The following is a 12,145-nucleotide window of genomic DNA, read 5'->3' on the forward strand; positions in this document are numbered from 1 at the left end:
AAAATTGCTTGCTTTTTGCCTTCTGTGTCTGACCCAAGGCAAGGGATTCGAGCAGTATTGCGGGCTGGTCAGATGGCTCAGTGGGCAGAACACAGGCCTCCCAAGACCTGAGCTCAAACACCCTGGATCCCACAGGATGGGAGGAGAGAACCGGCTCCTGAAAGCTGTCCTCTGACCTCCACACACAAAACATGGCACATGCTCCCCCACACACAGACGATAATAATGAAATAAAGGTAAGAGGCAGGCAAGAGGGCTCAGATGGTGAAAGCACTTCTGAGAAGCCTAACAATGACCGTGGTTTGATTCCCAGGACCCACACGATAGAAGACAAGAACCGACAGGAGTTGCTCCCTGACTTGCACACATGCATGATGGGCACACTTATGTGTGCACGCCCATACACACACACACACACACACACACACACACACACACACACACACACAATGTAAGTAAACCGGATATGCTAGCACGCTTTTAATCCCAGCACTTGGGAGGCAGAAGCAGGCAAGATCTCTGAGTTTGAGGGTAGTCTGGTCTACAGACAGCATTCCAGGATAGCCAGGGCTACACAGAGAGACCCCATCTCAGAAAAAAACAAACGAAACTGAGCAGTGGGCGTGGTGGGACACACCTGTGTGCTAGCTAGTAAGTAGCACTTGGGAGGCAGAGGCAGGAGGATCACCAGTTGGAGGTGAGTTGGGCCTCGGGTCTAAGGTGGGCTCCATAACAAATGAAAGCAGCAACAGCAGATCTTGGGTGGTCACAGGACTTGCGTGAACTGCACACCCAGAGGTCCGAACCTGTGGGGGAAGCCGTGAGTCACCGTAACACTGTAATGTGTCTCCAGGACAAGTGGTGCAGGGCTTGATTCTCTCCCAGAAACCATCCTAAGAGGGGGACAGGATGGGTTGAGGACACGGCTCAGTTGGATGAAGTTGCCCAGCATTCGGGAAGCTCTACAATTAATCCTTGGCACTTCCAGCCGTCGGGAGATAGAGGCAAAAGAGTTGGAAATTCAAGACCATCTGGGGCCAACACGAACTACACATGACCTTGACTCCAGGAAAACAGCAGGAGGGAGAAGAAGAGAGAGAGATTGGGGCAGGAGGTAGGCTGGGTTTGAGGGTACTCAACCTTAATCCCAGCACTTGAGAAACAGAGGCAGATGGAGATCTGTGAGTTCAAAGCTAGCCTGGTTTATACAGCGTGTTTCAGGCCAGCTAGAGAGACAGATAGATCCTGGCAAGAAAAAAGAGAGAGAGAGAGAGAGAGAGAGAGAGAGAGAGAGAGAGAGAGAGAGAGAGAGAGAGATGGTGGGTCGTGGGGAGAGAGAAAGGGAAGGAAGAGAGTATGGAATATGCCTGTGCCTAGGGAGTTTTAGACCAGAATAACCTTCGCAGGAGAGCCAGGTTTGGTGCTGTATACCTAAAAGCCCAGTGTTTGTAGGTAGAGGCAAAAAGATCAAGAGTTCAAACTCATTCTGTGCTACGTAGTGAGTTCAAGGTGAGCCTGGGATATGTAAAAACAAGGAGGAAGAGGGAAGGGATGGGGGGAGGGATAGATAGCTCCAGATTCAGCAAACACCCCTGCCTGCTACACACACACACACACAAGGGCCTAAGAAACTGCTGTCTGCCTCTGAATTCTCCAACTATTCCTATATCATCTCCTTCCTCCCATCAGGCACCTCGCTCACCCCTCTTTGCCCTGTTCTCCCTTTCTCCAGTCCCAGGTCAGGTTGCACCTTCTTCTCCTGGGGTGGCCCAGGGAAGCCTGCTAATGGCTCCAGTTAGGCTGTGCTTTCCCGACCTGTAACAATGCTTGCTTTCCTGTGCCCAGCTCCATTTAGACATGGACGGTTCCCAGGAAATGAGTCTCCTTCGTTACATACACACTGTCTGTAGCTGCCTTTAAAGGCCTTCCTGGGAAGTCTTTTTTTTTTTTTTTTTTTTTTTTCCCTCTAGTTTGGGGCCTGGGAACGTATTGACTGCTGTTGTGTTCAGGGCTGGGTATCCCAGTTAAGAGCATCAAGAATTCTAAGCAAGAGTTCTCTAGGCTCAATAGAATCAGCCACGCTATGGGCATGGCTTGGTGGTAGACCAGGCCGGTGAGGGGATGGGGGTGTGGCTCAGTGGTAAGCTATACCCAGTAAGGGTCTGGGGGCGTGGCTCAGTGATCGAACGTTTGCCTGAGGCCCTAGGCTCGATCCCCAGCACATAATAGAAAAACAAAAACAAAAACAAAAAACCCCAACCAATCAAACAAACAAACAAAAAGCAAAAATAAACAAACAAAATGATAAAATAAAAAGGACAAAGGGTAAAAGCATAGATACCACGGGGTTAGCTTAGCCTAGAGATTCAAACAAGACAAGTCTATCCTGAGGTTACAGCCCAAACTTCTGTGAGGGCAGACACGAGGGCTCAGTGGATAAAGGAGTTTGCTGCCAAGCAGTGAGTTCCAATCCCATGTCTGACATGGGTGGAGAGGACCCTAATTCCTGCAAGTCATCTTCATATGTGAACCGTGGCACACACATATCTGCATGCACAAACACACATACAGGCGCGCATGCGTGCGCGTGCGCTCAAAGTAAATCAATGTAAAAGAAGGAAGAAAACAGCGGTTATCTGGCACTAGGCTCCATCCTGCCTGTCATACAAATTCCCTTTGGGCTCACTAGTGGGTAGCTGGGGTGGTAAAGACAACCATCTAAGAATTCAAGGACACTCGGACCCATATACCATCTTCTTTGACCCCGAAAATGTGAGCTCCTAGGCCTTCCTCGGGCTGAAGGCTGAATAGTGACCCATTTATAATAAGAGATTTTTCTTTTTAAAAACTTACAAGGAACTCTACACCAAAAAAAAAAAAAAAAAAAAAAAAAAAAGCTCAAAAAAGCAGGACTCGTGAGCCCTAATTCTCCAATATACAGTTCAAAAATGGTTCTTACCTGCTGAGAGGGCTCAAGAAAAAAAAGGATTCTTCAAAAGATCCCCTCGCCGCAGAGGAGAGTCAAGCAAGGCGCTGCCCCACTTAACGGGTTCTTGGTTATTCTCAGATGTAGTCAAGATAAAGACAGTAAGGGACCTCAGCGACCCCTCCGCGACCTCACAGTGGGCAGCGTGCCCGCCCTCTTCGACTTCTGCATTGGCCTCCTTTCCTTGGCTTTTCAAACTTTTCCTTCTTTGCTCTATTTCTTTAGAGATGAAACACTAACGAGCTCTGTCCCCGGCCGTCACTCCCACCGTTTTTATTAGTATTATTTTTTATGAACCTCACACGGTGGGATTGTTTATCTGCCCGTGGGCAGGCAAGGAACGTGAATGTGGGAAACCCTCCGTGGTAAAAATATTCTATAAAGACCACATCGGCCAAGGAGATCCGACCTGTTTCCAAACTTTTCTTTTTCTTTTTTCCATTAACTGCCCTAGGCTATCCCTGGACTCACGATCCTCCTGCCTCACGCTCTTGAGCGCTGGGATGGCAGGTAAGCGGTATCTCATCTGGCTCAGTTAAACCCAATTTTTTAATCATTATTTTTAGATTTGTTTATTTTTATCTTATTAGTATGGGTGTCTCGTCTGCATGCATGTCTGCGTGCCGCATCCATCACCCATGCAGTGCACGAAAAGCCTAAAGAAGGCATTGGGTTTCGTGCGAAGAGACTTATTACTTAGAGATGCTTATTAGCTGTTGTGGAGGTAACTGGGAGTTGAACTCAGGACCTCTGGAAGAGCAGTCAGTGCTCTCAACTGCGGAGCCATCTCTCCAGCCTATATATATATAATCTCCATCAAGGAAGGTTCACTGTAATAACTGTGGTAGACATTTATGTAGAGATGAAGAAACCTGAAAGAGGTTTCTCAGCAGAGAAAGACATTTGTCTCCAGGATGACCTAAAAGCGAGAACCTTCTCCTGCAAACTGTCCTCTGTCCTCTGTCCTCTGTCCTCTGTCCTCCACACATGTGGCACATGCACATCCACACAATAAATAAATAAGTGTGAAAAATTAAAAACACAGAGAGGTTGAGAAATTGGATGGTTTTATCAACGATAGCACTTTTAAGACAATATCTGGTGGCATGGCCCAGAATGGCCTCAAGCTCCTGGGCTTAAGCAATCCCCTTGTCTCAGCTTGCCAAGTAGCTAGGACTATAGACAGTGACCAATGCACCCTAACTCCTCCTAATATTGTCGTAATGACCCAACAGCACCACAGAGTACAACACCTGCCCTTCTGTCGACAAGCGTATGGCCCCTTCTTGGTATTTATGAGTGAGAATAAGTCTCTCCAGACACCAAAAGTGCCATGAGATGGCTCGGTGGGTAAACGTGCTTGGTGCCAAGCCTGAGGAACTGTGTTTGATCCCTGGGTCCCACATAATAGGAGAGAACTGATTCCTGAAAGTTGTCCTCTGATCTCCATATACCTGCCTTGGTGTGTGCATCTCCCCATGACCCCTACCCAATCAACCACTTCGTTGTTGCTGTGTGTGTGTGTGTGTGTGTGTGTGTGTGTGTGTGTGTGTGTGATCTCCCCCAACCCCCAGCCCCCACTCCCCATCCCCCCATCCCCGATACCAGTTACTCTAACAGAATGATCTTTTCTAGAAGGAAACAGCTGTCTTCAGACAGAATCACACCAAGTTTGAATTCTATGGTTTCGCTCAGATTCATTTAAAGGAAAGGCACGGAGCTGGGAATGCGGCTCAGGTCGTAGAGTGTTTGCCTAGTGTGCACAAAGCCCCGAGTTCCATCCCCAGGACATGCACCAGGCACAGTGACACACAGGCCTGTGATCCCCGCACTCCCGTACCCACTGTTGGCTGCGTGGCAATTTTGAGGCCGGCCTATGATGCAAGAGACTCTGTCTCAAAAAAAGGAGCAAGGAGTGGGGTGGTGGGGAGGGGGACACCAAACTTTATCTTTGGTACTGTGAAGCCTAAAAAAAAAAAGTCTATGGTTCACTGGGACAGCTCAGTGGGCAAAGGCACTTCCGCCAAGCCTGTCAACCTGAGTTCAAGCCCTAGGACCCATGTTGGATTGAAAGAACCAACTTGGGCAAGTGTTCTTTGACCTCTACATGTGTACCTACATGTGCACCATTGGCACACACACACACAAACACACACACACATACACACACAAACACACACACACACTCACATACACACACATACATACATACACACATACACACATAGATACATACACACACACATACACACACACACACTCACATACCCACACCCCCCCCACACACATACACACTCACAGACACACACACACACTCACACACACACACACACACACACACACACACTCTCGTCTTGTCTTAGTGCTTTTTTTTTTTTTATCTTTATTTTGTTTTAGGAGACCAGGGCTCAACTACATAGCCCAGAATGACCCTGAACTTGTCATTCATCTTCCTCAACCTCAAATAAGGGGATGGCAGGCGTGTGCTGGTACTCTCAGCTAAGACTGAGTAATTTATAAAGAGGGTCATGATGATCATGGTCCCAGAGGCTGGGAAGGCTAGGAGTACAGAGCTGGCCTCTATTCAGCCTCCGCCAAGGGCCTGGTGCTGCTTCCCAGTTGGGGTGGGGTGGGGGTGGGGAGGAGAAGGGCAAATGGATGTGTGCAGGGGAGAGAAAACAAGGAGAGTGGATTCCATTTATAACAGCGCTCCTTCGGTGACTAATGCAGGAATGAGACATCATAATTATTCTCTAATGGCTCTGTGAGGTACTTTTGTGTTGTTGTGATAAAGTGTCTGAGGAAAAGAAGCAGCCCCCAGGAGGGTTTACTGTGGCCCACAGTCTGAGAGTGCACAGTCCATCCATCGAGGTGGGGCAGGGATGACAGCAGAAGGGTGGGGTGGCTGGTCACATGGCATCTGAGGTCAGGGAGCAGAGAGGTGGGTGCTGGTGTCTCCTTTTTATTGAGTCTGAAGTCCCAGGCAATGGAAAGATGCTCCTGACATTCAGGGTGGATCTTTCCATCTCAGTTAAACTCTCTGGAAATTCTTGGTGGCAACAGGCAGAGGTGTGTTCCCTAGGAGATTCCAAATGCAGTCAGGTTGACAATGAAGATTAAACAGCGAGGAGTTTGGCTCCTTTTTCAGGGGGTTGCAGTCCACAGCCCTGGGGAGACACTGTGGAATGGCTCCATCTAACATGGTGGGAACACGATGAGGTAGCTTTTCACATGGCAAGAGACCAGGTAACAGAAAGCTATGGGAACAAGAGACCTAGTGAGGTACTCCTGACAGTCCCATATATTAGTCAATTGTCTCACTGCTCTGATAAAACACTCTGACAAAAGCAACTTTACAAACAGTTTATTGTAGCTCACAGATCAAGGGTACAGTACATCATGACAAGGAATTCAAGGCAGCAGGATTTGGAAGCAGCTGGTCACATCACATCCACAACTAGGAACAGAGAGTGTTACATTGTTGCTAGGCTCCTTTTCTCCACTCTTATGGCCCAGGATCCCAGCCAGGGAATGGTGCCGCCCACAGTGGAAAGGTCTTCCCAAGTCATTTTATAAGATGAAAATCATCTCTCAGGGCATGCGTCAAGGGATTCTAGGCTGCATCAGGTTGTCAACTGATACTAACCTATCACACCCCACCTTCTAACAGGCTCTACAGCTTGGGAGAGAGTACTTAAAACAACCCTCTAGGGGGCTGGAGAGATGGCTCAGTGGTTAAGAGCACCGACTGCTCTTCCCGAGGTCCTGAGTTCAAATCCCAGCAACCACATGGTGGCTCACAACCATCTGTAATGAGATCTGATGCCCTTGTCTGGTGTGTCTAAAGGCAGCTACAGTGTACTCATATATAATAAATAAATAAATAAAATATTAAAAAAAAAAAAAACAACCCTCTAGGACTCATTTCAGCTTCACGCTATAACTATCCCTTGATTGCTTTTTTTCCTTGTAAATGTCTATGAGTTTTTTGTCTGTCTCACTGTCTGTGTTCCTTGTGTGTGTTTGGTTTCTCTTGAGTTCAAAAGAGAACATCAAATGCCCTGGAACTGGCATTACAGATGGCTGTGAAGCACTACACGGTATTGGGAACCAAACCTGGGTCCTCTGCAAGTTCTTAACTACTGAGCCATCTCTCCACCCCCCAACCCTAATCTCACCTCTTAAAGGCCTACTTCTCGATATTGTCACATTGAGATATCAAGGCAGGAATTTTAGGGGACTCACACTTAGTCTGTATCAAAGCTCATGTACGTGGGTCACACTGCAGGTACTTAATAAACACTATTCCGGGGGCTGCAGATGGGGCTCAGTAGTTTAAGTTCTTGCTGAGCAAACATGAGGACTTGGTTCAGATCCCCCACAAACTGTGTACAAAGCTGGGTGCAGTAGTGTTTATCTGGAATTCCAGTGCTGGGGAGGCAGAGACAGGGTGTGCTCCAAGTCCATTGAGACACTGCCTTCGAAAATTAAGCTAGAGGCTCAGCAAAATGGAGGCGTCAGCAGATAAAGATACTTGGCCACAAGCCTGATGACCTGAGTTCAGCCCCTGAGACCCACACGATGGAAAGAGAAGAGATTCCTGAGAGTCACCTAGCATGTGTGTACTGGCATGTGCATGCACATGCAGACACACACACACACTCACACACACACACACACACACACACACACACACACGCTCATGCACAAATGTAATAAAAACGAATAAACAAGGTAGAGACCAACTGAAGACACCAGATATCCATCCATCTTTGGCCCCCACATTCATGTACACAGATGTACATGCAGACAACTCACATGGACACACCCATGTAAACACATACACACACCATACATGCCTATGGAAATATGTGTATATATACATATATGTATACACACACAAACACTCCTATTATGGGTGATGGGCAGGAAGGAAAATGCACGGGACAGCCTCCCACAGGAGCCCGAAAGCCAGCTGAAGCAATGGGCTGACTCATGCAGGCAGTGGAGAATGCACGGTGAGGAAATTTACCAGGCAGCTCTTTGTGACATGAACAGAAACCAGCTCTGACTAACTAAGGCACAGCAGGAAAACAGGGTGCTCTGAGAACTTCCAGGACGGCAGAGGAACAAATTACAGATGAATAACACTGCCCCCCAATACACCTGTGCCTGCCCACTCTACCCATCTCCTCCCTGATCACAGGGTACCATCATCAGCACCACAGCACTGCCATCAGAGGGATTTTTACCCTCTGACTAACTTACCTCCCACCATGTCCCTCTCTCCTAGACCAAAGTCCAGGCAGGCAAGTGTGCACAGTAAGGGTCATGCTGAGGGTTGTGGGGGCATGCACCTGTAATCCCAGTACTGAAGTGACTAAGATCCCAAGATCTGGGCCAGCCTGGGCTATGCAGCCACTTAGAGGCCAGCTTTGGGCTGTCTTCTTGAGACCTTGTCTAAACAAACAAACAAACAAACAAACAAGGGCTGGGCGTGGTAGTGTGCACCTCTAATCCCAGCATTTGGAAGGCAGAGGCAGGTGGGTCTCCATGAGTTTGAGGCCAGCCTGGGCTACAGATCAAGTTTCAGAACAGACAGAGCAGAAAAACCTTGTCTCAGAAACGAAACAAAATGAAAAATTGCAAAGGATGTAGTTAAAGGGCTGGGATGGGCTTCGGTCGGTAGAGAGCTGGCCTAGCACCCACGAAGACCTAGGTTCTATCCCTAACACTTCATAAACCAGTTGTGGTGGCTCATGCATGCGATCCCAGCCCTGGGGAAGTAGAGGCAGGAGGATCAGAAGCTCAAGGTCTCATTCAGTTACGTAACAAGTTTTCGATTAGCCTGGGCTACGTAGGACCCCATTTCAATGCTGTCTCTTATTGTCTTCATCTATACAAAAGTAGTCTGCTCTGTCTGAACTTTGACCCTTCTGCCCTCTTTGCCTGTAGATAATTTACCAGCTTAGGCTGACTAGCTGATCATTGTCAACTCTGCCGGTCTCTCTATCTCACCCTTGGGCTCGGATACACAGAACCTGTCTCCATGATTGTCTGGCCCTCCATCTATGTTTTCCAATGACTCTGCTTACTGCTAGAGGACTAACACTTTAACCACTCAGCCGACTCCCGGCTTCTTACCAGTACTTTCATTATGCGGTTCAGCGGCCTAAATAGCCGTAATTACTCCCAGCTGCCCACTGGATCAAACCCTAACACAGCCCCAGGCGCCGGCAGAAAAGGACCCTCGTGTGTAGTCCCTGCCTTCATTATTCACGAGCAATTTAGAAATCCTGCCTCTGTCTGTCATTCTGCATGGGCAAAAGCCTTGCTTGTTGGTCTTTTTGCTTGTATTTAAGATTTGTTCTATGCTCCCATGTCTGTGTGAGAGTGAGTGCAGGTATCTGCAGGTGTCCAAGGCAACCACAACGGGGACAGTGCTCGCCCCCACACTTAGTAAGCTTTGCCTGCGAGGCTGTCTTCCCAACAATTCTCTTGTGAATCACCTCTTCTCCACAGTTAAATGACCTGGGATGGGGAGTTATAGAAGTTCTCAGCTTTCCAGTTGATGTGGGGGCTTACATCGTCAGAGCCTTCAAACTTTGCAGGCTGGTAGTTAGCTCTCTGCACACACACACACACACACACACACACACACACACACACACCCATGCTTATTTGTGTGTGCAAGAGAGCGTGTGTATGTACTCGACATGCTATTAACAGAGGACCAAGAAAAATTCATGGGAGCTGTGTGTGTGTCCACACCTATTTAATTACAGAGAAAGGGAGAAAGGGAGAAGGAAAAAATACACGGTCAAAGTTTATTAATATTTATTCTCCCACTATGTGGGTGGGGGTCAAACTCGGATTACCAGGTTTGGTCGGCAGCAGGTACTTTTACTCATCGAACCACCTTGACAATCCATTTAGTGTGTGTGTGTGTGTGTGTGTGTGTGTGTGTGTGTGTGTGTGCGTGCATGCCTGTGTGTGTATATGTGTGTGTATGTGTGTATGTGTGTGTGTGCATGCCTGTGTGTGAGTATGTGTGTGTGCCTGTGTGTGCATGTATGTGTATGTGTGTGTGCATGCCTGTATGTGTGTGTGTGCCTTGTGTATGTGTGTGTATTGTGTGTGTATATATTTGTGTGTATGTGCCTGTGTGTGTGTATGTGTGTGTGTGTGTGTGTGTGTGTGAGTTCGAGTGTGAGTTTATGTGTACTGGGTGCATACATGGTGCCTGAAGAGGCCAGAGGGTGTTGGATCTGTAAAACTGAAGTTACATGGTTGTGAGCCACCCACTGTGGTTACTGGAACCCAAACCAGGATCCTCTGAGACGGCAGTAAGCACTCTCTGCCACTGAGCCGTTCTTCAGCCCAATCCTTCACTTTTTTTAAATAAAGAGATGGAGCGTTGAATGAATCACCTACGACTAAGCCTCTTTGGATACCATCCCATGGGACCTGGGTTCCCTTCTGACCAATCTAGGATAGTATATCCATCCCAAAGAACAAGAAACGGCGACAACACCTAAGAGTTCACCAGCCATTGCCTGAAGAATGAACCAAAATAATAACAGCATTTGCTGCAGCTGGTGATGAAGAAGTACACCTGTGCGAACACCTGTGCGAACACCTGTGCGAACACCTGTGGGCCTGGTACTCGGCTGGCATGCAAGATGGCATACACCTTTAATTCCAGCACTTGGATGGTTAGAGGAAAACCATGGGTATAAGTTTTCTCCTTCTACTCTGTGGGTCTGAGGAATTAAACTCAGGTCAGGCGTGGTGGCAAGTGCCTTTACCTGTAGAGCCATCTCACTGGTCCTTTATTTTTGTGTGTCAGGATCTCATATACCCTGTTAGCATTTCCTCTAGGCTCCACCCAACAGTTACCTAGCAACAGCCAGGTATGAGGCTAGCATATAAGAACTAATATATGCATAGATATCGTTCTCTACCTACTTCCTCCCTCCCTCCCTCTCTCAGTCCCTGTGTGTGTGTGTGTGTGTGTGTGTGTGTGTGTGTTTCTCTCTCTCCTCTTCCCCTCTTCCTCTCTCTTCCTGCCCTTCTCTGCCTCTACCCGCCCCCTCCAGTTCCCAGATAAACTCCCCTTTTTTATTAGGCCTGTCCTCATATGACTTGATTGTTCATGGGACACCTTGGTACACACTTGCCTCCGTCTCATAAAACACAACACCCTAGGCTGATTTCGACCTAGCGACATGGAGGGGAAGGATTTTCAGTCCCCGATCCTCCTGCCTCTAAGGCCTGGGATGACAGGTGTTCACCGCTACACCGGATTTACGCTGGCCTGGGAGCAGAACCTAGGCTTTCACACAGGATAAGCGAGCGTTCCATCAACTGATCCACCTCCCCAGCCCCAATTCGTGAGCCTTAAATCACATGCCATTCTTATGGAGTCCCCACCCCCCTACCTCCTCTTTATCTAATACTCACATATTAATTACTTAGGAGCCATCCTGTTTGCCCCGGTCAAGCAGTCTCGCTTTCAAATGCCCCATATTCTGCTGAATGACTTTCAAGGGCAAAATAATGACTGGGGTAGCTCCGTTGCTGTACATTGCTAAAATCACTCTAGTTTTAAATCATTTGGGTTTTTACATTTTTATTACTTTTACTTATGTGTGTATATGCATGGGCACATGCATGCAGATGCCCCTGAAGGGCAGAAGAGGGTGTTGGACTCCTGGATCTGGAATTACAGGCACTTGTGAGCCACCCAAGGAAGGTGCTGGGAATTGAGCTAGGATCCTCTCCATGTGCAACATCAGCTATTGATCACTAAGCCATCTCTTCAGCTCCTTCTCTTGGTTTTGGTCCTTAGGTCTGTTCTGTTCATAAGTTATAAATTAAACTTTATTCTAGGTATAGGAAAACTTTGGCTTCACACAGTCTGAGGCTTCAAGAGTCGACCTGGAATCTTGGGATACAATCTCCAGAGGATACAAGGGGGACTGTGGTATTAATCCTTTGGGCTAACAAAAACCGAGTTCCTTAAATCCAAACCTCTTCTGTTTGCATTTGTTTATTGAGACCATTTCTCTCTTTACATAGTCTAGGCTGGCCTTGAACTCTCTGACCAATCCTTTTGCCTCTGCCTCCCCAGGGATCAGATTACAGGCATTCACATTA

Source organism: Rattus norvegicus, chromosome 12 (assembly GCF_036323735.1).
Source record: "Rattus norvegicus strain BN/NHsdMcwi chromosome 12, GRCr8, whole genome shotgun sequence".
Lineage (NCBI taxonomy): Eukaryota > Metazoa > Chordata > Mammalia > Rodentia > Muridae > Rattus > Rattus norvegicus.